Source organism: Carassius gibelio, chromosome B14 (genome assembly GCF_023724105.1).
Source record: "Carassius gibelio isolate Cgi1373 ecotype wild population from Czech Republic chromosome B14, carGib1.2-hapl.c, whole genome shotgun sequence".
Classification (NCBI taxonomy): Eukaryota; Metazoa; Chordata; class Actinopteri; order Cypriniformes; family Cyprinidae; genus Carassius; species Carassius gibelio.
Window position 1 is genome coordinate 17,116,632 of NC_068409.1, and position 27,882 is coordinate 17,144,513.

The 27,882-nt window shown below is 36.4% G+C and overlaps 1 protein-coding gene across 2 annotated transcripts in view; it reads left to right on the plus strand.

The window, feature by feature from the left end:
• Positions 1–27,882, plus strand: part of LOC127971522 (GDNF family receptor alpha-4-like) — a 236,256-nt gene that overhangs the window by 146,811 nt on the left and 61,563 nt on the right. Inside the window, exon 1 of one of the 2 annotated variants that reach the window (XM_052574588.1) lies at positions 22,986–23,135. The exons of the other annotated variant lie outside the window; for it this stretch is intronic. The gene's annotated coding sequence lies outside the window, so the exon portion shown is untranslated. Of the gene's footprint in view, positions 1–22,985; positions 23,136–27,882 lie in introns of those variants that run through there. 2 annotated transcript variants of the gene reach the window in all.

Genomic DNA, 27,882 nt, shown 5'->3' on the forward strand with positions numbered 1-27,882 from the left:
GTTGGAAACAGTTATGCTGCTTCATTTATACATACATACATACATACATATATATATATATATATATATATATATATATATATATATATATATATATATATATATATATATATATATATATATATATATAAATGTTTATTTTGCATGCAAATAATCATTGCCCAGCACCAATAATGATCATTAAAACCGTACTTAATTATTGCAATCTGAAAAACTCAAGATAAAAAGAAAGTTCGTAAGAGTCTCATGCAGATGCAACATGCATCATATGTTTAGTTTTGTGTGAAAATATGACAGAAGGCAGAGTACTGAGATAAATTATATATATATATAATTATAAATTAATTAATTATTTATTAATGGGTGAAGGGGGAACTGAAAGTAGGGTTTATAAGCACAGTCTGCTTTGTTTACAAAGGTTACCGTGGAAACCGCTCTATGTCTGCTCTTCCATAAGCGCCACCTGCTGTCAGACACTGGAATTACGTTCTTTATTCTGTCTGTCTACTGTTTAATGTGAAAATTGGACCAAATTTTAGCTGTGAATCTTAACCTGTAGATGGAAAGTGCTTTCTAAAAGTCTCAACACTTCAGATAACAAGGCAGCCACTTTAGAATTGTTCAAGGTGAAGTAGATAAAATGCCTATAATTGATTATTTTGATTAATAATTCTCTTTGAAATTATTTAAAGGCTTAAAAGGCTTTTTTTTTTTTTTTTTTTTTTTTTTTTTACAAATCCTTATTATATTGTGTAGTATGTATTAGTAGAATTAATATTTTTTTATGTTATTTCATTTGTTTGTTATGCAAACAAGAAGGAAATAGGGTTGCTAATTGTATTTGTTATTTGTCCACATGAAGTTAAAATGAAAATGATTTCAGCAGCACATTTTAATACCCCGTGATAACACTGATAATCGTGATGTGTGTTCTTCGTGTGGTTTCTGGTCAGTAATTGATTGTTGTGCTTTGAAGGCTGTGAGTGCAAAGGCCTTGAAGTAAATACGTCTGCTTTTGAGTAAATAGGTCTGCTTGCAAAAGCTGTTCTCTCAGTTCTGTAGCCGTACAGCTAACGTAGAGGAGAAAATAGTTCATAAATAGTTGGGAGAGAAGTTTCAGGTAAATGCAGTAGTTTTTGTCTTCACTTGACATGACAAATCAATGATTTCTACTGTGCAGAATATTGATTCTCATCTTAAAAGTGGCCCAAAATGCAGGGTTGTGTTTATTTTAGGGCCGGCTGGGCTTGCTGTGTAATCTCTTTACTACAGCGCTGTACGAGGATGGCCTCAGTCAGGTCTGGCTTTCTGTATCACTGACAGTTTGTCTTCAATGATTTCATTATTAAACAAAGGGTCATATGAAAGTTGAATGAACATGCATTACTGTTAAAACTAATTCTAATATTAATATTGAAATCCTAATCCTAATATTACATAAATTCTAATATTCTGATTTGCTGCTCACGAACCGTTTCCTATTTTGTATATTTAAAAAAAAAAAAACTTTTTTTTATTTTACATTTTTTATATATTTCTCCTAAATAAATGTCTTTGCTAACATGTAACAATAAAATTCCATCTGTTTACATTGAGTTAAAATGAACTAACAATAAAAAAAACTTCTAAAGCATGTATTCAATTTAGTTTACTTCTGCATTTACTAATACATTATTAAAGTCAAAATTCTATCTTTTTTTGCATATTTTATGTTATTTAATGCACCCGAGCTGACATGGACTAACATATACAGTATTTTTTTTATTAACTAATGTAAGACTAATAAATTCAGTGATGCATGTATTGCTCATTGTTAGTTAATGCATGAACTAATGGGAACTTATTGTAAAATGTTGCCCATAAAAATCTTACTGAACCCTAATATTTAAAGGGTATTTTATTAAGTTATCAAATTTATTGACAAGGTTTGATGCCTGTAACTGACACCAGGGGGAGTTATCAACACCTGTTAAATCTGATTAGATACTGGTTGAAATATTTGTAATACATCATTACTTTTCACCCTTGGGTCACCTGAAGAGTGTAATAGAGTGTAAATGAAAACTCATTAATAAAACCAGCCAGTGGACCAATTAATACTAGCATTTACCTATTCTATTCTATTCACCGTGTGTACTGTGCTAGACTAACAGACAATTGAATAATACTCCTCTGATTTGATGTGTGTGTGTGTGTGTGTGTGTGTGTGTGTGTGTAGTTCTCTGAGTCAGTGGGTTCATGCGTGTGACGCACTGCAGCTTCCCGGCCAGCAGAGGGAGCAACTGGACACTTTCATCGACCAGCTGTACAAGGACATCGACAAAGGTCATTTTTCTTGTAGATCTCGTCCCCTCACACATTGATCTGTATACCTGCGCCGATTGAATCCATCTCTGCGTTTGACATCTGCTTCCTCGAGACAGAAACACACATTTTACCACTCAGACGGCCATCGATCCGTGTAAAATATGACTGTGTTGTGCAAAAGTGTGAAATAAATCCCATGCGATGAAAGGCTTTTTCATTGCAGAAACTGTTGACTTTCTCAACGTCGAGGGCTCCGGTCTTTTCCTGCTACAAAGCTCTTGTGAGAACCGTCTTCATTCGTATTGGCACGTCTCTCAGTTTGCACAGCTGTGATGTTTTAATTTTCACATGCAAGTTGACTCCGAGTCGTGGAAATCAGGTCAGCTTTACAAATGAGGCCTGTCTTCGTGCACCACAAATAAAGAGCTGAAGATTATGTTCACAGGTAACCACAGCTGCGTTCCCAACGCGGAGGCATCATTTCCTGACAATAGCTTCCTCCTCCACCTCAGCGCTCTCAGCGACATCAGCCCCGGAGAGGTCACACGAACATGTTTGATAATAGATGCTAAGCTGAGGCTCGTAATGCGTTCGAAAGCCTTGAGTGTTTGATTGTCGGTAGGAATCACGGTCGAGAGGCTGGAGATGGGAGCTGTTCTGGCAGCTTGTCAGATAGATTGAAAAGGCCTTCGCTACTGTTCACATCACACAGACTTATTACAGAGGTTTGTTCATCTGAATCATATTAGCCAGTGGATGACAGCTTATCAGGAATTGGTAATAATAGATTTCAGCTAAGACAAATAGAGCGCTATGCATTTTTTAAGGTTGGCTAATGCTAGTTTTGTAACATGGTGACCATGTACTATTATGTTTTGTGTCGTGTGTTAATGAGAAGTGAATTGAGAAAGTTTCCTGAAATTAGTTTGGAGGTGAGGTAGCAAACAGGATGTGGAATTGCAAGAAAGTAGAATTAAATGGAGAAACGTGGTAATGCCATAAAAAACTTGTTTCTGGGGAACACGAATGCAAAAACACAGTTTAAAAGTTCAACGAGGGGATGCTTTTATTTAGTGCGAATGCATTAAAGTGTCAGGAAAGACGTTTGTTACATCGTTACATAAGAATTCCATTTCAATTTTCAAATAAATGCAGTTCTTTTGAACTTCCAAAATTCCGAAAAATTCAAATGTATCACTTTTTCCACAAAGACATGAAGCTGCGCTACTGTTTCCAACATTGATAACAATCGGAAATGTTTCTAATAATTCATCATATCAGAATGATTTCTGAAGATCATGTGACACTGAAGACTGGAGGAGTGATGCTGAAAATACAGCGGAGCATCACAGAAATAAATCACACTTTAACACAGAAATTTTGAATTGTAGAAAAATTACACAAATGTTTTTAAATGCGTAAGGCACTTCTTTTTAGAAACAAATCTTACAAACCGTGAACTTTAGTACAGGAGTGTGTTTCTATACAGTGATCTGAATGAAAGGCTCCAGAAAGGTAATGGTGTGCTAGTGGAAAAATGAATTGTTTACTTTGAGAAAAATGTTATAGTTTGCGTTGGAATACTACTAACGGCTGTAACACCCACAGATTGCTTTCATGATTCTAGCCAGTTTCTAAAACAGAAAGCCATTTTTCTGATTATTTCTGTGATTATAACTGAATTCCCCCAGTTCATCATGTAACCGCAGAGTTGCTGATTGTCCTCTCTGCAGGAGATCTGTATCAGCTACCTGGACGTCTGCCAGCGAGACCGGAGTCGTCACAGCCGGCACGAGATCTCGAGGTAAACGAGTGCAATCCCTTGTTTAAGCATTCAGTGAGAGTCTCGCTCCGGAGAGGATCAATGGCCTTGTTCGCTGGCAGCAGCTCTGGGTCTGGAGAAGGACAGGGGCCTCTGCTCTGCTATTGATCACTGACCTGTCAATCACAGCAGCTGTGATGACGAGCGATGAGGGTCTGCTCGGAAACCCCAACTAATCTATATTCACCTTATTCCTGTGAAGAGCCTGACTTCACCTTGAAAAGAAGCAGTGTGCTGCTTGGATGTGAAGTTGAGATCAGAGTCGGACACCTCTCGGTCGGATCTGATGGATATTATTTATCTTCGCTTGTTAGGGAATAAGAGTAGATTGGAAGATGCCAATGGACCGAACACTCGAGTCTGAAAGATTCATATTTGTTTAATATACAGCGTCCAAACCCTCATATTGGGAGGTTTTTAAGTTTCATATATTTTCTTTCAGTGCTGCGTACTAAATGATTACATGTAATCTGGATAACATGATCAGATTCCAAAAAATTTAAGACTTTTAATTGGATTATGAACTCTATATATACACTTTACTTCATTATAGTACAATCCAGTACAATTATAGTATAATCCAAACACACTATATATCATTGGAAAGGTTGAAATTATGTAAGTTATGTAAGTGCATTAAAATGAATTTATTATTATTTTTAATTAATTTATGACAAGAGTGCACCAAGAACTACATCATAACAGGAGTTATCACAAAAAGCCTTTATTTCATTGCCTTTTTCCATATCTCATGTTTTAGTAATCATCATAAGCTACATACCATTTGAAAGCTTAAAATCTCAAAATGTATCTCGTGGAACCTATTTTGGAATCAGACATTGTGTTGCCATAGATATGGTATTTCAAAATCTTTTAGGGGTCCACCTTAGTGGAGGTGTCATATTACAAAATGTCTTTTAGAACCTAAACGTATTCTAATCTTGAAAAAATACATTCCGCTGGAGTCTCAAGTTTCTATTTTTGGTGGTTATTTTGTGATAGACATAATATTAAAAGATAAATGTATAGACTTGTGAACGAAATGCATAAAAAGTTTGGGTTTTTGGTATAACGCCTAAACAAAAATTTTAATGAAACTCAATTTTTTTCATATCAACTTCAAATTTGGAACACAACTTGTGTAGTTGATAGATCACTTTCTCGTGAATTTTCAGTTAAGGGGTTAAAATACTCTATTTAATTAAACAAGTCTCCCTGAGATTCGAAGGCAAGTTAGTATATGTTAATAAGTGTTTTAGTTTGTTGTTGTTGATGACTGTTTTGTGCTCCAGGGTCATATATAAGCTAAAGAAATGAGCTTGAGTGAATAGTGATGTGATAGTCTGAGTTGAGGCTTTTTAAATGACAAACCCAATCATTTTCAGGGAGAATTACTTATTCGTGTGTTCCTGTCAGAAGTGCATGTCCCCGAGGATGCAAGAATTATGTTCAATAGGACTCTGGTTTCAAACTTGACCCCATGATGTGCTTCATAAAGCAAGAAGCTCCAAACCAAGCATGAAACACGATCTGTGTGTGCACTAATGGATTACATTAAACAATAACCTTATGAATTCTTTGTTTTATCACGTCTTGGAGAAACTGTACACTCATCAGATCAAGAGAAGTGTTCATGTTTCTTCGAAGTGACTGAATCAACCATTAATCAAAACCGACCCTGTTTACTTATTCTATACACAGAACTTCTCTTTATTATTTGCAAACAGTTTTTCTTTTCAGCTGACGTCACTTAGATCAGATAGGCAGAGAAATAATAAACCAATTTATACCCAAATAACTAGTTTGGTTTAACATTGTTTTAGGTTACTGCTGTAGCCTTTCTGAAATCTTGGCAATAGTTAATGTAAGTTTAATAAAGGTTATGGCAATAACAACAGTAGTTATATGGATTAGCGAGAATAACAAGAATTCAAAAAGTATGCATCTGTGGTTTTTATTTGTTGCACTTTTTTTCACAATTCATAATGTCTCAAAACAGCGTTAAATAAAATGTCTTAAACCAGTGAGAGAAGAGACAGTTGTCAGAAAAAAAAGAAAGAAAAAAAACCTTGAGAGGAACCAGTGAGACTCATTTATCATGTATAATTAATTTAATAAACATGCACTACTATTTTTTTAGTCTCCTGCTCATTTGATCAAAAAACAGTAATGCATTAATACAGTAATGTTATAAAAAAGTTATAACAATAAAAAACTCCTTTCTTTGAATAGTGTTTAAAATCTCTCTCTCTCTCTCTCTCTCTCTCTTTTAATCCGGTGATCAAAATGAAACATTTCTGATCATTATAAATTTTGATAACAGTTGTGCTGCTTCATATTTTTGTGGAAACTGCAATACTGTAGTATTTAAATGTTTGGGGTAAATAATATATATAAAAAAAAATAATAATAATACTTGTTATAATTTTATGTAAGGATGCATTCAAGTGATCAAAAGTGATAGTAAAGATTTTTTTGTTACAAAATATTTTTGTTTCAAATAAATATTTTTTGAACTTTTTAATCATGACAGAATCATGCATTATGGTTTACACAAAAATATTAAGCAGCACAACTGTTTTCAATGTTGATAATAATCAGAAATGTTTCTTGTTTTGTTAACTATTCAAAGAGTGAAGTTCTTTTAAATTCTAATAAACATTATTAATGAAAGAACAAGAATTCAGCATATTATTCTGATTTCTGAAGATTGTGACACTGAAGACTGGAGGAATGATGCTGAAAATACACCGGAGCATCACAGAAATAATTTACATTTTAAAATATTTTAAACAAATAAACTGCAAAAGAATTTCACACTATCCCTGTTTTTACTGTAATAAATGCAACCTTTGGTAAGCATGAGTGATTTATTCCAAAAACATTAAAACACAAAATTATTTCAAACTTTTGACTTAAGGCATCTGCAAAATCATGCATATCATGTAATACTAGCCATGTATTCAGGTGTTATTAAAGCGATGCAGGCAGTGTTATAAGCAGCAGCTGGCAGTCCTGCATTCATACATAGCCTTTTGAAATCCGTCCTAAACGACTGGAAGAGTGAAGGCAGTAGTCAGTGTCGTGGTCTGGCTGATACAGGCTTTGAAATCCGTCCTAAATGTCTGAGATGATGCAGGCAGTGGTCAGTGTGTAGGCTGGAGAGTTTACTACAGGAACAGATGAGGAGAGTGGGACACAGAGCTGGACCGAATCAAGCGCCCACTGCTCACGAGCCAATCAGCTCTTGATGGATAAAATCAAGCCTCTTGTTGAATATTCAGTTTCGCTTGGAAATACAGCACGTTTTGAAAGTCAAATGCAAACGCCGCTTCATGTTGACTTCAACTCTTTCCCCACTTCATGGCTCCCAGAATATATTGCTTTGTGAATATGTGAACATGCAATATGTATATAATGTCATATACACCTAGGATAACTCCAGCTAATTTTCATTTTTGGGTAAATTAACCCTTCAACTCATCAATCTGTTGCTTGACCTCTTCGTATTTAAGTAGAGCACTATGGTTTCTAAAGTAAGTTCTCTACTAAATGATATGTGCTTGTCATTACAAGCGATGGCTTGTAATGACAAGGGCATATCATTTAGTAGAGAAGCTATGGCATGTTACATACAGCAACTACTAAATTATTCCTAGAAATTGTTTTGATCAGTTGTTTGTAGTTGTAGTCCCCATTATGACAACAAACTGTTAGAAGAAAGGGATCATTGGGGTTCTATATAGAACCATAGGGTTCTTTACTCAACTCCAAAGACCCTTTTATGCTAAAAAGGTTCTATAATGACAAGAAAGAACCCTTTTGGCACAAAGGGTTCATATCTTGAATTTTGTGATCATTCACATGCATTCATAAATGCATTTGAATACACCGAATAATGCAGTGAAAGAACGCACTCAAAATTCACACGCGCACTAGTATGACTTCATCATGTAACTTTACATTAGCCTAGATGCACGCACTTTTTAGGCACGATTTGTTTAGTTTTTGAATATACTTGATACTGTTAAATGGCACATCATTAAAACAAAAAATACGAGTTCACATTTCACACCTAAACAAGCGTGGAAAACGTAATTATAACTAGCAACTAAATTAGTTAAAAATGCCTATCCATATACAGCTATGATTTCCGAACCCAAACTGATTCAAATGATTCGCGATCCCCAAATTGACTCAAATGATTCGCGATACCGCTACGAACTCCCGAACTGATTCAAATGATTCGCGATCCCCAAATTGACTCAAATGATTCGCGATCCCGCTACGAACTCCCGAACTTATTCAAATGATTCGCGATCCCCAAATTGACTCAAATGATTCGCGATCCCGCTACGAAATCCCGAACTGATTCAAATGATTCGCGATCCCGCTACGAACTCCCAAACTGATTCAAATGATTCGCGATCCCCAAACTGACTCAAATGATTCGCGATCCCGCTACGAACTCCCAAACTGATTCAAATGATTCGCGATCCCCAAATTGACTCAAATGATTCGCGATCCAGTTACGAACTCCCGAACTTATTCAAATGATTCGCGATCCCCAAATTGACTCAAATGATTCGCGATACCGCTACGAACTCCCAAACTTATTCAAATGATTCGCGATCCCCAAATTGACTCAAATGATTCGCGATCCCGCTACGAACTCCCTAACTTATTCAAATGATTCGCGATCCCCAAACTGACTCAAATGATTCGCGATACCGCTACGAACTCCCGAACTTATTCAAATGATTCGCGATCCCCAAATTGACTCAAATGATTCGCGATCCCGCTCCGAACTCCCGAACTTATTCAAATGATTCGCGATCCCCAAATTGACTCAAATGATTCGCGATCCCGCTCCGAACTCCAGAACTGACTCAAATGATTTGCGATCCCAATACACATAATGCTATAAAAGTGTGCACATCGAGAGAAATAAACAGCAGATGTTCATGTTAACAACTTCTTTAACTTGAGCAAACGCTGATAATACACATACATTTGTTATTAAATAAAATAAAACGAAAACATGAATGTTTTAATGCTACTGAATAAAAATAAACGATCCACTGGAAAGTCTATGCTCATCATGACAGGACCTGGATCAGTGAGCTGTGTCTCGGGCCGATGACGTCACTTCCACGGAGGCATGTTGTACACGCCCCCGTCCATTGACTCCGCCCCCACGTCAAAACAGTGCCACAAAGAGAGACGTGCAGAAAAGTGAAGCGCAAAGGAAAAATGGTATCGCAAGCTCAAACTAGACTTACACGCAAAATAAAAGCAACGTTGCAAATTAATAGATATGACCATGGAAAATATGTATTGCAAAATCATTGCTTTCGCGCCGTTTCATTTGTTTTGCAATTCTTCATTTTTGTTTGCAAAAAGCAAATGTATTTTCCTCAATACTTTAAATAAAATGTTTTAAATTTGTTTTTGTTTTTATTGTTTTTGTATATTTTAAATGAGGTAAATCTTTCTGATTTATTAAAATAAAAAGTCACATACATGGATTTTTCCCAGATCTCCACTCACCCTACAACCACCCCTGGTCCCCACCATTGCCAAAATCATCCCTATACCGTTTGCATGAACTGCTTGTTTTAAAACGTACAGGTCTACTGACATTTATGACATTATAATGCACATAACTTCTCAGTAAATAAATAACTCATCAACATTCTAAAGAGAAACTCAAAGACAAACTTCTTAAGATGTCTGCACACTCGTTTCTTTGATGCATGAGGACTAAAACTGAAAAATTGCATCAATTGCGGATAAAGAGTTGAAGTAGCCGATTGGCGTCACCTGTTGGTAAAGACTTATGTGTTATTAGGTGAAATCAGGTAGCATTAGCATTGCTATTATCCAACCATATCTGAATCCCGCGACCATTTCACCTGCTGTTTGTTATCACAGTTGTTTCAATTGTGCAGCAGACTCGAGTGCTTTGCTAATCTCACCGATGGCAGATCTGTCGTGAGTAAGCACTGCAGTCCTAGTTGCCAAGCTGATGAATTTTGCCCCACAATTCTCTGTTTGATGTAGAGTGAGGACGATCTGCCGTGTTGCAGAAAGTATGGAAATCCAGGCAATCCCATTTTATACCTCTTGTCATAATCCTCCAGTTTTTAATACTCTCATCCTCTGTTTATGAAATTCATCTCGCAGCTCTCACACTTCTCGCTCTCTTCACGGATGATGTTATTGACAATTTCTATGTGTCTTCCTCATCAGACACATCTGCCAAAATAATTAAACATTTAGCGGAGCAGACTCTAAATAAAGCAGAAACGGGAATGTTCTCCGAGCAAAACTAAACATAATGACAGATAGGGAGTCTTCTGGCTTTGAAGATCGCAAATAAACTGCTGCTGTGTTTTAATGGCACTTGCTATGAGGAGAGCATCTCTATTACTGCTGCTCACTTGGGTTTGAACAAGTCCCTAACTTTAGTGAACTTTGGCGTGTAACTCCACGCATTTGTGTTTTGCATATGAATTATACTATTTTATTTATTTTTTTGAGGAGAAGGGTGCTATTACATTTATGAATTATGCATTCTGACTTATGATTTACACCTGATGGACAGTTGAGTGGCTGAGAAAAAAAAAAAAAAAAAAAAAAAACGTAAAAATAACAAATGGCTGAAAAAACATCAGATTTAAATACAGAATATCTGTCACCTTTGCAAACATGCATTTATCTGATGAAAATACTTTGAAAAACTTAGAAACCATGTTGTAAAATGGTAAAACATGCAGATCAACTAAGCAATCCTGCAGTAACCTGATAAAAACACCTTAAAATGATATAGAAAGATGCTAAAAGACCCAAAACGACTAGGTTACAATGCAGTAATCTGATGAAAACGATCTGAACACCACGTAGAAAGATGCTCAAATATTCAGAATGACTTAGCAATCATGCAGTAATCTGATGAAAACGCTTTGAACATTTTAGCAATGGTGTAGCCAAATGCTAACATTCAGAATATGTTAGCAATAATATAACCAAATAATCCTAAATCACTTATAACGCATTAGCATCCACATAACAACATGCTTGACAATCAGATCATAATAGAAGGCAATTCATAATGTGCTAAAAACCCTCAGAACATCTTAGCGATCATACAGACCTAATAACATCTTAAAAACACTCATGTCAGATTAGTAAACACACAGCAACATGCTAACAATCAGAACGGCATAGCAATCAGTTAGTAATGTGCTAAAACACTCCGACCACATTAGAAAACTGTGATTTATTTATTTTTTGCTGCACATTTCCCTTAGCACATGAATAGGTTTGTTTTATTTTTCCTTTTAATTAGCAATTAATCCCTATTTGGGAAGATTTGAGATGGTTTGCATGTGCTTCATCTCTCTGTGGAGCCGGATAGCGCTGAAAAAGTTTCCTTTCGCAGATTGTGAAAGCCGGCTGCATCTGCAAACAATCTGTTTGTGTGTCTGTGTTGAACCTGTATCTGCCTCTGCTCCTCTGGACGTTGTTTTATCGAATGAGCCCATAATACAAGTTGGACATCCTGCAAGGATGAAAGAAACGGGAATTATAGGGCAGAAGGGAAGGACACCTGGGGTTGTGTCTTTGAGGAATAACTACTGGATGCAGCTGGCAGCACAGAGCCAGCTGGGGCCCGAAAGCTCAGGCCAGCGGCCCCGCAGGAGCATGTCCAAGTCTGCTTTGAAATACTCTTGCAGAATGGCCCACTGTGAGAAATGCCACACAACAAGTGGAGCTCCAGAACGAGAAGGGTCAGAGGACAGATCCCTGGGGGACACCGGCTAATGTAGATGTCGAGGAGGAGGGCTGCACTCAAATAAAAGACAATTCTGACTACAGAAAGAAATACGTTTTTATTCGGAAGCATCCTGGAGCAGAAGGACTGAATTTACATTGTGAAAAGGATTTCCAATTCATGACTGAAATAACACTTTACATCACATGATCAAATCTTCTGCATTTCCAACAGACCCAAGCTATATTTGCAAAGTCCGTAACTAGTCCAAGTCTGCTTTGAAATACTCTTGCAGAATGGCCCACTGTGAGAAATTCCACACAACAAGTGGAGCTCCATAACGAGAAAGGTCAGAGGACAGATCCCTGGGGGACACCGGCTGATGTACATGTCAAGGAGGAGGGCTACACTCAAATAAAAGTCAATTCTGACTACAGAAAGAAATAAGTTTTTATTATGAAGTATCCTGGAGCAGAAGGACTCAATTTACATTGTGTAAAGGATTTCCAATTCATGACTGAAATAACACTTTACATCACACGAGTCAAATCTTCTGCATTTCCAACAGACCCAAGCTGTATTTGCAAAGTCCGTAACTAATGAATATACTTTGTTTACACTTCAGGATAATGTTAATGAGTGCTCCCTTTTTAGTGCGTAATTAACTTGAGTGCTGCATGCTCTTATTTGCACACATTTGTTACACTTCAGTGCATTAACACAAATCCGTGTGCTCATATTTCCTTGAATAATAACAACAGGGAAAAAATATGCAGAGCTTTGTCTTTTATCAGCAGTGTCATAAACAGAGTCCGGTCCTCAAGGGATTCTTGTAAAGGAGTAAGAGTTGTGTGGATGCCATGAGTTTTAGCATTTATAAAAAAGTAACAGTTAGTGCTGTTTTGAAAGCAGTCCTTTGAATAGTTATAATAGTGTTTTTGTTTTAAGAATAGACTTTTTTCAGAAAAAAGATCGAACACAGTCAGTGTAGATTGTGAAGGCAGCTATAGGATGATATATTTATTTAATTCAAGGAAGATGAGTGATTACTATTTAGTAGACAAATATTATGTTGATGCCATCCCCGCCATACATTTAATCAATGTTTTTTCATTTTTATTGTATATCCTATAAAACCTTTGGCAAAATGTTGCCAATGTGCAGTTTTTTTTTTAAATCTGGAGGTGCAAATTTTGTGAAATATGAAATTTATGTTTGTTCTGCACATATCCCCAGATTATGGATTCAGTAGATTTAGTATTATGCTGTGTTCTCAATCTCTCAATATTTGTGCTTTTAATTTTCTTGTAATTTTCATTAGTATACTAAAGTAGTAAAAATAAGTGTCTTAAGCTCATCAAGGATGCATTTATTTAATAAAAAATACATAAATCGCAGTAATATTGTGAAATATTATAACAATTAAAAATATCAGTTTTTCATTTTGATATACATTAAGTTGTAATTTATTTCTGTGATCAAAGCTGTATTTTCAGCATCATTACTCCAGGCTTCAGTGTCACATGATCTTCAGAAATCATTCTAATAAACTGATTACGTGGAAAATGTTGGAAACATTTTAAAGTTAAAAGAGCAGCATTTATTCAAAATACAAATACTACAACTTTTTTTTATTTTATTTTTTTTATTAGTTTAACACCCTATTTGTTAAATAAAACTTTTGAAAAACTTTTGAATGGTAGTGTATATTGAAAAATCTACTTCTATCCAAAGGGATAACAAGCATTTAGATGTTTGTTCTTGTTTTAAGCGTACACTCACTTAAATTTGATCAGTTTTGTCAAACTGCATATCTTCACTTTGCATCTCACATAAATGTGTCTTGATTTAATGAAGTTTGTAATAGAATAGATATTTGTAATAGACAACAACACAAAAAAGAAGACAAAACTTTATAATAATATTTCAAAAGAATATTTTGTAGCAGTGCATGCATCATTAAATGCAGTGACTTTAAGATTTAATCCTGCTCTGATTTAAAATCTGCATGAGACTTTAATTTATGGAAGAGTTAATAAAGACAATATGTGTAGATATGTATGTACAGTGTGTGTGTGTGTGTGTGTGTGTGTAGATAGATAGAGTCTGCCTTGCCAGCTCAAAAAGCCTTTTAACACTAATATTTCTTTGCTTTAAGATCAGACATTTGTCTTTAACCTCTGTGTCTCGCCACTTGGTGAGATGAGCTTACTTAGCATTACTGTAGTTGCATTTTTACATATGCACATGTTTATGCAGACTCTGCACAATGAAAAAACTAATCAGCAAGCTGCTTTGCTCAGAACCGTTTCTCAAGATGAAGTATGAAGCACATGGAAACCATCAGCAGCGAGCTGTCCAAATCTGTTAGCTCTGTGAAAGCCATGAGCCCAGGAGGGAGACTGTAAAGCAGAGTGACTGACTGCTCCTGTCCCGTGAAGCTGATGGAAAGCTCATTTGCACAACTACCCAGACTCCTCTGACATAAACACAGAGACTAGCATCGCAGAATTGGGCCATGAATGTTTCAGGTTTGTCTTGAATGGCTTAATTTTCTTTGAAGGTTCAACAAACCATTCTTGAAATGTGGTGGACGCTCGTCAAAAAAGTCCCAGCTGGGAGATCGCAAACCCTTTCTGCGAGTGCTTTTTTAGTGCAAAATATTTTATTAATTCAAGCAAATTCAGACTCTAATGAATATAGGCATCACACTGTTCTGTTTTTCTCTACGTCTGAATAAAGATCCATGGAGGTTAGGAGGCAATTGTGTTCCATTTGCAGCGTTTTGGTGCACAGCGAGGATTTATTTTAGCACATGGATTGTTGCTTTCCCTCTCATTCATTATTCTGTTCTCTCAACAGTGGCTTGAGACCTTTGGAATATGTTGACATTTGCAGAAGTTGTCCAACCCTATCCAATTTTGAATCCCAGACAATCAAAACAAAGCCGTGTTTTTTTCCAGAAGAACTGGAGTGTGCATGCACAGATGATTTCATCCAGACTCGTGAAGTGTGAAAAGGCACTGGTCAGTCGTCTTATCTCAGTTTCTAATTCATCACAACAGGTTCCTTGTTAAATTAACCCTTTACATCGGCATTTTGAAGTCGGGTGATGTAAAAGGAGGAACATTGAACAATTATGTTTAACTGATTCTGGGAGTCTGTATAGTAGGTTGGTGAGATATTCCACTGAGATAAGATGTAACTCCCTTCTTGTCCTCGGGCGAGGAATTTACTGGGATTTATGTCACACAAATGGTCATTCATGAAGCAGGAATTTCGGTGATTTTGACTTCCTGTTCAGAGGACATGAATGGAAACCGATGGAAATGGCATGAGCAGTTCAGCAGATGTCACTCTCGACTGACGAACAGTAAGCTGATGTTTAGCTTGAAGGAGGAGTTCGCCAAAAAAATTATTTTCTTTAAATGTATTCACCCTCAGTGAGTTTTATTCCTTCGTCAGATTTGGAAAAATGGAACACTGAATCACTCATAAAAAAATATGAGACCATAATAATGCTTCCTCCTGAGAAAAAGTGTTCTGGTCTGAATCAGGAGAGAAATCTGCACAGCTCTAAACGAATATGTGGCTGGATTTTGATGTAAGAGACAACCCAGAATGGTCTTTTTTACTGGAAGAAGGGTTAAACAAACACAGCATCCTTTTGGCTTCAAAAGACTAATTAATATACTGGAGTGGATTACTTTGTGATGTTTTTAGCAGCTGTTTGGACTCTCATTCTGACGGCACCCATTCAGAGGAGAAAGTGGAGACAGTGATGGAATGCAATTTTAATTTTTTGGGTGAAATATTCCTTTAACACTATCTTTATCTGAGGCAAAATAATCCTGAAAGTCATATTTGTAAACTAGAATAAAGAAAATTTGAGGTTTCCTGTGAAGCTTTAGTATTGTTAGATTGTTCTTTACTGGTCCAAGTATAATACATGCCATTTTTGGTTACAATTTTAAGTATATTTCACTAATTAATATAAATATTACTTGACTTTTGGGGCCACTTTTACTAATGTCTTGCACCAGCACAAACCTATTTTGGAATTAAAAACTAATTCCAGAATTTCCTAAAGGTGAAAAGCATATTGCATATACTATATATATAGTATGTATATCTGAGTCTGTTTGATCTCATTAAGGTTGAAAAGAGCTCTTTTGAAACAGGCAGGAGATTAAAGGCCAGCCACACAATAACACAAAAGCAGCGTTTCTCTTTTAAATGGATATCTTTGTATGCTGTGCTTAGTTCCCGCTATATGATCTGAGCTCACTTCAACCAAATGTGCTGACACTTTCTTGTAAAGTCACCTTAATTAAGCATGCATTGTGCTCAGTGGCATCCTGTGGATAGAGCTTAATGAAAAGCACAGCCGATAAAAGACTATAATTTTTTTTAATAAATGAAAAGGTTTTAGAGATTTTCCCGAAGCTTCATCATCCTAAAGGCACATTCATTAGCTGCCTTCCTCTGTAAAACATGTTGCTCTGGTTAATGCTGGCTATTGATAGATGTGGGAGCCGTTTACGGACAAAGCCAGAGCTGTGTTTTAGGAGTAGTTGCTGCAGTCGATATCTGTGAGTACTGTTTGGACCTGGTATTGATTGCAGAGTAAAGAACTTGAGTGATTTGTAAACTGTGTTCACGTCAGCCTCAGGTTGGGCATCAGAACACATACAGACATCGTTCATATATAACCAAAAATACCATTTGCAAACACCTTTAATATGTCAAATTTTTTTATAAGATACATTTTTACATGCAAGATACATGCATATTTACATTTTTTTGGAAGACTTGCAATACAAAACAATTAAACAATTTGGGAAAGTACTACTGTATATATTTATGTAGAAATTAGCCCAAATGAGTAAATGCTTTAAATGCATTGTTCACTTCTATGGAGGCTAATGCTAATTGTAAATTATTATGAATTAATGCAGATTAATTTATTTGCATAAATAGATCATAAATTTGAGGTTTAATACAAAGTCAGAACATGAGGGGTTCAACAATGACATAAAAATGCAGTGATGTAAAAAAAAAAAAAAAAAAGTTTGGGAATGTGTGAATGAGAAATCATATGAATTTTAATGCGTTCATAAGACAAACGCCTTCCAAAGACACAGAAATACATGGTTAAATCATGCAAATCAATAAGTCAAATAACAATTAATCTGTTAAATAATGTTGCAATGTTGAGAAAACAAGAAAGTCTGTTCTGCTAAAAAAAGTTTTCTCTTGCTACAGATTGCACAGTGAGCTCTTCAGGACTGTTAAACAAATGAGACAATTGATATTTGGACGGTCACGCCACAAACCTATAGATGTATGCATTTAGTAACCTACTCACTCGAGGCTCTGGTCCACAATAAAGGCCTGTCAGACATGATTTCTGTATTAAACAAAGCCTTTCAGGCTCATACACACACATGCATGTGGTGAGTGACATTTCTATTGTCTTCATTTCTTACTTAAAAACAATCACATGCAATCAAGCCGACAATTATGCGGCGAGACCTTTGGGAAAATGAAATCACTGTTTGAAACTGCATATTAATAATCAAGATCATATCTCTACGGGTCGTGTTGATCGAATTAAATGGAAAATTGCATTCTGGTGTGCATTTAATGTCCAGCGTACTCTAGATTATGAAAAGACGTCCAGTGTTTATCAGGAGTCTCTCAATTCTACGCAGCAATTAAAATAAGCTATCAACATTGGTTTGAGTTCACGTTCATAAATATATAAACAGTGTGAGCAAGACTGATGCTCAAATTAAATTTCTTTGCATTATTTAGAAAAGGGAGACCGGGGATTCTTGTAACTTTGTAATTTAATATCAGTAATAGTGCCCCCTCCTCCTTCCCCAATGCTATTTATCTTTAACTTTACATCATTTCCTCGGCTACAAATTACAGTGTAAACGAATGTCAAGAAAGAGTTTTGTTGATTAAACTTTTTTGTTTCAGGTTTAAATTAGATTTTTGTATCCTACTGTATTTATGGGATCCACTTTATATTAAAAATATGCATTTGATTACAGTCATCTTTACTTGTGTCATTGCACTTAAATTTAAAGTATCTGCATTGATACTTTATCTGTGGTTTGGGGGTAAAAAGTTTCATATTTTTGATAAAAATTGCTACTGCAATTTTGAATGTGATTTTAAGAAATGCCAGGATGTTTTTTATAGGGGTGCATAAATTATGCAATTGGAAATAAATAAATAGATGTTCTTCTAATTAAAAAATTAATTACAAATGACAAAATAAATTGCAATATTTCACTGTAAAATAAAAAAATAAGAAAAATAAGGCAATAAAAATAATGCCTTTAAGAAGCAGAGATAAGTTTGTGAGGAGCAGCATTTACTATGAACCGAGCCTTTGCAATTTTATAATTGCACTAAGCCATATCAGGATTTTAGTTCAATTTAAATGAATCTTTCTGGAAGAGATGCAAATCTTTTTGCAGAAAAAAAATAAATACATTGCACCTAATAAGAAGTAGGATTTTATTCAGAGCGATTTTTCCAATTTATTCTATATATTTCACATCAGAGCAGTGAGATGCTGAAAATAATCATGAAAGCCATAACCCTTGATTCTCCCACTAAAACAAAATCTCTTCTTTGATGAGTTCCTAGACACGTACACACTTATAGATCTGACTCAGTCTTGCACAGCAGGGCATCTATGTTCAGACGTCACAGTTTAGATTTAGTTTAGATGTACACTTATCATTCAAAACGTCTCAGAAGATCAAGTGCACGATCTTTCGGGATGCTCAGATCTCTCAGGACGCGAGCAGGAGTCACGTCGCATGCAATCCCACACAGCTCTGCGTGAAATACCTCAGGAAACATCCAGCGTTTACTTCACATAAACCTGTTCAGTGTGACACTGGATAATGCAGCTTAAGTGACAGATGATTCTGTTTAATTCGGAGGAAGTTCTTGGACACTTTGTGGGTTTTCGTCGCTCGAGGCTGTTGGAAATGCTGCTTTTTAACTGCGACCCCAGCGACACTGACATTTCCTTCACTTTGTGAGTGGCTTCCTCTCTCCTCAGAGAGAAGATATAAAACACCCTCCCCTTGCTTCTCAAGCAGCTGCAGCGCGACTGGACTGAGGCTGTATCGACTGGTTGCTTTCTGCTGAGTGAATGACCCCTCAGGGACAAATGGGTCACTTTCCCCCAACCAAACGGTCAACTTGAGGGCCATATGGATGTTTGAGATCGAGAAACTTAAATTGCACATGTGTGGCATGCGTGTACTGCTGAAACTGAGCTGCTTTAGATACATCCGTCACTTTTGATTCTCATTACACCTTCATGTTATTCCAAACACGCATGACTGACTTTCTTCTGTGGAACTCAAAAAGAGACGTTTAGCAGAATGTTCATGCTGCTCTTTTGTATACGTTGAAGGTAAAAGTTGACTGAGGATTGTCAGGTTGCAAAATAAAATAAATAAATACAAGTGGTCCGATGACCTATGCCCTAGAAGTCTTCTGAAGCCATACAGCAGTTTTGCACAAGGATAAAACTAAATGTGTAAAAGTCATTATATTCTGAAAATCCTTACTTTTTAGCACTCAGTTATTATTTACATGTATGCGTTTTAAAAATGCACGTCTTTTTCAGTTAGAAAACAATCAGAAACCAATGCTGTTCGGGTTTTTTTATTTATTTTTTATTTGATGTTGCACATCTTCAGATGCCAAAATTAGAAGTTGTGCGATTGCAAAATGAGATTTAGGAGAAATATTTCAGTATTGAAAATGTTAACCATTTAAAAGCATGACATGAAATAATAGTCTGAAAAAAAAAAAACTATTTAAATGTATTGAACAAACAAACAAAGAAATAACATTTCATATGTGTTATTTTTTTATATTTGATACATCATCTTTTTTATGGCTCATGAATTTAAAATATAGTAAAGACATAATCATTTTTTTTTTTTTTCAGAAGCGTAAACTGAGCAAAAATGTGTGATTTGGTGCAGTTGTTGATATTAATATGACCAAAAATTCATATAAAATTCTTACTTTTAAAGCTCTCATGAAATAAATGATATATTTTATAACAGTACTGTTACTACTTGCATAAAATGTATATAAATATCAGTCGTCAATCTACTTCTCCCAATAATATGTAATAGAAGCTCTGTTTTATTGTGAGGGCATAACATATAATGCAATGCAATACAATACGCTTGTTACAACCAATTTTGGCATGCACTTCCACTAAATGGAAAAAAGCAGCAGAGACATTTAGCAAAATATGCGTTTCAACAGCATGAGGGGAATAAATGATGACTGTGTTTTCATTATTTTGAGATTGTGGGTCCATGCATCACACGCCGTGTATCTGCAATGGCGTCATTGGTTAATATCTCCATCCTCACCAGCAGAGTCTCAGGAAATATTCCAGAGGGTTTTGTTTTCCTTTCAAGCTGACCGCCGACCCGTCCCGGAGCAAACACACAAAGCCTGAAGTTGTGGGGCGTCTGTCTGAGTGTACGTCTGGGTCTCGGGGTACTGTGAGATGCAGACTTGATCCAGCAGACCTTCAAAGCCACGGCTCTGTGGTAAGTGTTGGCAGAGCTGTGTTTTGCACAGCTTGTGCCCCTTCTCCAGCTCCAGCGATGCACACACTCAGGAAAGCTCTGAATTATAGATGCAGGAAACAGGAAATTCATTCCTCCCATAGCCACTGTCCCTCAGACCTCTGACCTAATCAATTAGTCGGGCTACAAGCAGGGCTCTCTTTGGAGAAACAACTGGCTAGTAAAGTGAAAAACAAAATGCAAGCTAATTTAAATGGCTTCAGCCCCAATGGATGGACTCTGAAACACGGATGTTAAACATTGCATGATTGCTTGTTTAATTGAGCATTTCATGAGCACAGCTATATTAATGAATTAACAATTAATGTAATACCCGAGACCTCCAGAGTGCATTTACAAATGCAGATGCATAGGATTTCTTGAAAAGGCATTTAATAGAAGCGCTGGAAGAATCAATAAGCGCTGAATTTAACATCTGATTTGTTTTTGTGCCGCTAAAAAGAGAAACCTGTTGTTCTACATAGCCATTGCAACAACTCCAGTATATTCTGAAGTCATACACTACCAGTCAAAAGTTTTTGAACTGTAAGGCTTTTAATGTTTTTTTTTTTAAGAAGTCTCTTCTGCTCACCAAGCCTGCATTTATTTGTTCCAAAGTACAGCAAAAAAAAAAAAAAAAAAAAAAAAAATATATATATATATATATATATATATATATATATTACTATTTAAAATAACTGATTTCTATTTAAATAGAAATTCTATTTAAAATGCATTTGCATGCATGTGATTTCAAAGAAAATTTTTCAACATCCTTCAGAAACCATTCTAATATTCTGAATTGCTGCTCAAAAAAGTTTATTATTAATATTATTGATAATAATAATAAAAACAACAAATAAGCATTGATCATGCGATCATGAAGTCTGGAGTAATTATGCTGAATAAATTACATCTTACAATATATTCAAATAGAAAGCAGTTATTTTAAATAGTAAAAATATTTCACAATAATTACTGCTTTTACTGTATTTTGGATGAAATAAATGCAGGCTTGGTGAACAGAAGAGACTTTAAAAAAAAAGAAACATTACAAATATTACTGTTCAAAAATGTTTGTCTGGTAGTATACACTGTAAAAATTCAGGGTTTTTTCAACCCATCTTTTGGTCAAATATGGTTTAACCCAACTTTTGGGGTTAAAAATGTAATAAAATAATTTAACCCAATGGTTGGGCCAGTCCATATTTGACCCAAAGTTGGGTTGAAACTACCTAGCAATTTTTTAAGAGTGTATTAATTACAATTATTATTCCCTGATAATCTTTAGCTCCAGTGAATTTAACTTGATAACTAGATCAGTCTAGGTTATCAACAGTCATTTTCCCAAGTATTAGGACATGAGAGCGATCACAAATGAGATATTCAGGGGCGGATCTACTGGGGTGGCATAAAATAATATTTTCTAAAAGAAAGCCTTACCACCCCTGCTGCCACCCCAGTTGGCAGCAACGAATTAAAGGTTATGGCCAATTTGAAAATTTACTAGCGCGAATCTTTCGTGATTTGTGTTCCCGCTCCGAACTCCCGAACTGATTCAAATGATTTGCGATCCCCAAACTGACTCAAATGATTCGCGAACCCGCTTTGAACTCCCGAACTGATTCAAATGATACGCGAACCCGCTACGAACTCGCAAACTGACTCAAATAATTCGCGATCCCCATAACTGACTCAAATGATTCGCGATCCCACTACGAACTCCCGAACTGATTCAAATGATACGCGAACCCGCTACGAACTCCCGAACTAACATAAATGATTCGCGATCCCCATAACTGACTCAAATGATTCGCGATCCCGCTACGAACTCCCGAACTGATTCAAATGATTTGCGATCCCCAAACTGACTCAAATGATTCGCGAACCCGCTTTGAACTCCCGAACTGATTCAAATGATACGCGAACCCGCTATGAACTCGCAAACTGACTCAAATAATTTGCGATCCCCATAACTGACTCAAATGATTCGCGATCCCACTACGAACTCCCGAACTGATTCAAATGATTTGCGATCCCCAAACTGACTCAAATGATTCGCGAACCCGCTTTGAACTCCCGAACTGACTCAAATGATTTGCGATCCCGCTCCGAACTCCCGAACTAACATAAATGATTCGCGATCCCCATAACTGACTCAAATGATTCGCGATCCCGCTACGAACTCCCGAACTGATTCAAATGATTCGCGATCCCCAAACTGACTCAAATGATTCGCGAAATATTCAGATATAAATGTTATTTAAAAAAATTAATTAATAATTTTCGATTTTCAAATATTGCACCTTTCAAACATAGTCTATTTTGCCGTCAATACGGTTGACGGTGTCTTTTATCAGTAGGCTTTATATTTATATATTTATATAGTATAGATACTGTTGTCATGAAGACAAGATCCTGGTCCGTCGGCGGTCTCCCTCTATGTCGCCTACAGCAGCAGCAGCGCGCCTGTGCCGCGCAGACACGATTGTGTAAGGACAAAACACAGAAAATGCGAAGCAGCCGCCACGCAGCAGAACCGCCACGCTCACGACACGCAGCCAGTGTGTCACCGGCCTGAGACTCAGGAGGAAAGGTTAGGTAAAAATTGATTATCTATCAATAAATGAAGCTTAAATGAAAGCACAGACTTTGAGATGATAAATAACTAACGTTACAGTGGTGTAGTCTACTAAGTTACCGACTTTTAAAAAGCGTGAGGATACGTAACAACTTAGTTTTGTGTCAGAACTTTCACACTTTCATTCATAAATTCACCCCGTTTGTGTTTGAAAAGCTACAGGGGTTGAATTGCGGAAATGGAACTTGCTGTATAAAGCAGAACGTCACGGAATTCGGCCATTTTTGAATGAATAAATCAAAAGTAGAGCATTTAATCAAATCTCGATATGGACTAGTGCATGGCCGCGGGAAGTGGGGGTGCTGCAGCACCCCCTAGTGACGAGAGGGAGATTAAAAAAAATGTAGGCCTATTAAAATATTTGTAACGCGCTTGTAACATTTTTTTTTTTTTTTTGGCAACAAGTGTGGGATCAGCTTTGACTAGCCAAGCAATTGTAAGTAGTACACTATAGAATTTTTTTAAGGTGGTGGGGATGGAGATGGAAAGTATTATTTCGTTCGTGTGTTCTTTGTGTAATGGTTGTGGAGAACTGTTAAATAACGTTTAAATAGTAGGGCTGGGTATCGATTCAGATGTTCCAGATCGATTCGATTTCGATTCACAAGCTCTCAAATCGATTCTATTTCGATTCTCGATTCGATTTCGATTTTCGATTCGATTTTCTATTAGAGCTGTAATCGGGCCTTAAAAGTTAAGCCCGACATGTCCCGAGCCGACACGTACATTTTGATTGACAGCTTTTTAAAAGCCCGAACCCATTTACAACCCGACATTATTCAAATGTACGCAGCACACAGCTCTTTTGCCTTTTGTCAGGAATGAGTCATTTATACATAGTTTAACATAATTTATACATGACTAACGTAATAGGCCACTTGGAAGTTTGAACAAAGAAATAAAATAAGTCCTCTGTAACATCGTAACATCTCAGCACTCTATAAATAGCCCTAAGGTATAGGCTCATTTAGCATATAAATAGGCCAACGCACCAATAAAAACAAGTCTTTCTTAAAAAATTTAATTAAGATAAATTATAAATTAAGATGGGTATTTGGCAATAACGAAATGAATTAAGATAAAGGCTCTGCCGGATTTGCTTCGCCATAGCAGCTGACATAATAAAATAATAATGCCAACATTAGCTTATATAGCCTACTCTGTCTACAATATGCATTTAAGACTCAAGTAATATTTAGTTATTATTTGAAAAACATTTACTCACCAAGATTAGGTAAGGCCTAAGTGTTTATGAGGAGGAAAATGATTGAATCCACTGTAGATGTCTTCAGCGCGCTCCTGCGCTCATTGATGGTGCGTCATTATTCACTCATTATTCTCATTATAAACAAGGTCAAAACTTTTCCAAACCTCAGACTTTGCTTTAGTTGCTGGTGCTACCGAAACGTAATCGTCAGAAGCAAGCCTCCGTTTCAACTACTCAGCATACATTTTCGCATATTTCTCGCGCTAATCGAAACATTACATGACCGCTCATTTACCGCACAAGCCCGAGCCCGGCCCGATTGGTTCGATTGGCAATGGGATTCTTCACACTGCCTGAACATGTGCAATTGTGCTTTTGAAGACAACTGACCACGCGCACCTGTCCGCGCGGTTGTCTGCTCAGACTCGGTACACACTCTCCGATGGCGATGTTTTACATCAAGCCTGCATAGCGGTCCATAGCGGACTCGAGGACGCAGAAAGTATAAGAGGCTTTAAGATGCAGTCTGTAAGACGCGAACGGGAGCATGACCTGACGCACATTGCAGAAAATGGAACCACTGCTTTAAACTGAATGAATGAATGATAGGTTCGTTGGTAACATCGCACAAGGCACATAAGAGGGTGACATCTAGTGGAGAAGATTTGTAATTAGATTAACGCTAATCTTACGTTCAATGTATGCGGAAATAAATACGGGAAAAAAATCGATTCATGGCCTTTGAGAATCGATTTTGAATCGACCACATTTTAAAAAACGATTAATCGAAAAATCTATTTTTTACCCAGCCCTATTAAATAGTCGGAGATTCCTTGTGGTTTGTGTAAAAAGGTTGGAGATGGAGACAGAAAGCTTTATACTGTGCGTGTGTCCTTTGCGTAATGGATGTGGAGAAGTGTTCAATAAACAAATTGCTTAAATAGTCAGAGATTATTTCCTTGTGGTGTGCGTAAAAAGATTTTGGAGTTAATAGAGTTGCGTGTGACATAAACGTGCAGTGACTCAAGCCAGCTGACCAAATCGATTGCATTGTTTTAGCGTTATTGTGAAGTTTGATCAATATTATATTTTGTTGTAATATTATTTGTTGTATATAAATGAGTTGCATGTATGTATAGGCTATCTGAAATTGTAATGAAAGTAATTATTTCGTTTTTTTCGATTATTAAACTATTATTTAAACTATTATTTCTGATTCTGCTTCTGCTTCAGATTAATAGCGCATTGCGCATATCTGAGCACCGGCGGCGCCAGGGGGGGTCTTGGGGGGTCTCAAGACCCTGCCAAAAAATGCCTTGACCCCCCATTTGACCCCCCAGCCTCTTCCTGATTAAAAAATATATATATATGCGGGATAAAGATCCAAAAATGTTTCTCTTCAAACTACGCAGAACAATAATAAATAATAATTATTTCGACATTTATTCATACACTGAACCGAGAACCGTTTCTGTCGGACGCGTCCGATTCGAGAACCGATGAGCTGATGATAACTGCTCATGAGTGATTCAGCGTGAAGCAGACTGACACAGAGCGCATCTGAACCGAACTGATTCTTTTGGTGATTGATTCTGAACTGATTCTGTGCTAATGTTATAACCGTGGGTAAACTGAAGGCTTGAATGAAGGGCAATCATCGCCAATGACGGCATTACATAGAGCGCAAAAGAACCGGTGAACCATTTTTTTTTTCAGCTGGTTTATTTGATCGAATTGTCCGAAAGAACCGGTTCACTTGAGCACCTGCTCCTTTGCCCCTTAAGTGCCCTTTTGTCAAAAGCAAAATTTCCTCGAATTTTTTTTGTAATAACATAAACTTTTGTGAATGCCTGCCCACGCCCAATCATAATATTAGTACAATTTATTAATAATAATTTAGCCGTAAATAAAATGACCAACATGATGACCGTTCACCTGGCTACGACCTCATCCAACCAGGAAGATTCCTCATGCTGCACGCGCATTTTTTAATTGCTAGAGGATATTTTCAACATCGTGGCAGCTGGTAAGTGGTGTTTCATTCTCAGCGAAGTGATTTTGGTGTTTATTTACTTATTATTATTTTACAAGAACGATGTGATGTGAGAACATGCAGATACGTTGTTTATATTGCAGTGTGTAGCCTGTAGTCAAAGAGTATAGAAGTAACTTCTATACTCTTTGCTGTAGTGTAGAAGTAACACTAGCGTGCTGTTTGAGGGAGAAAAGTTTCACATGCATCGAGGGGTCTGGTCTTTTTTATGTTATTTGAATAAACTTTTATTATATTACAGTACTTATTTATTTTTAACACGTAAAAATAATTATCACAACACTGGTAAGGCTTATTCAGATTTTCTCATCCTCTGAATTATCATTATAAAAATAAAAACAATTCAGAAATGAATTAAAATATAATTATATTTTAAATGTGATGCAAGTATTTTTTCTACAAAAGCAACAGTGTTTACAACAGCAAGACCACTTTAGCCTGTAAACTCAATAATATCTATCTGGAAATAAATGTAAAAATATCAATGTCAATAAAAATGCATAATATACCTGACATGAAAGTGCAGTGTGAAGGATATGAATTACAAATATAGCCTGTCATTTGTTTACATTGCAAAGGTGTTTTTGTTGTTTAGTAGCAGAAATATGCAGTTATTAGCCATGTCCACTGTATTTTTTGTTGGTTTTCATGAGACCCCCCTTGAAAAGACCAGGACCCCCCCATTGCCCCCCCAATCAAAATTGTCTGGAGCCGCCACTGTATCTGAGAACTGATGTCTGTGTGTTTCAGACCCTGGCTGGCTGTGCACTGAAGTGTATATGACAATAAAGTAGTAAATCTCAATGTATATATTTTTAAAATGTATTTTAAATAGGCCTATAGGCTCATAGGTTTTTTGTAAAAAAAAAAAAATTCACAGCACCCCCTGTTCAAAATTACTTCCCGCGGCCCTGGACTAGTGTCTGCAATATTAAAGGTGTTCAGTATCGTCGCTCCCTACACGCATAGTCTGCACTGCAGTCTGCACCATCTACTGTCTATGGGCACCATCCCAGTTGCTTCAAAAAAAAAAAAAAGAAAAACTTCCTCCATTCTCCCATCCGCGCTCGCGACCGCTCGCACCTCGAATGTTCATGATTGATGGGTGAACATCTATGCCCGGGTAGACTACATCAGCAATCCAGTGAAGAGAAAGGAAAACTAAAAGTACAAAAAAAAAAAAAAAAAACAAGCATAAAGTTATTTATGCATAAAGGCTTTAAGTTGGACATTGGACGAGTCTCAAATTTAGGGACCGTCTCTAAAGTTACATGCGATATTGGTATACACTTTTCTAACGTCAGTAGCATTTGAGGAGAATGACTTACAGTCATAAAAACAACTGTGATTGTTCATGTAGGTGTCAGCTATAATGCACAATTAAATTAAATGTTTGATATTTATTAAAATAATCTGTAAATCATATGTAAATTATGCTACTC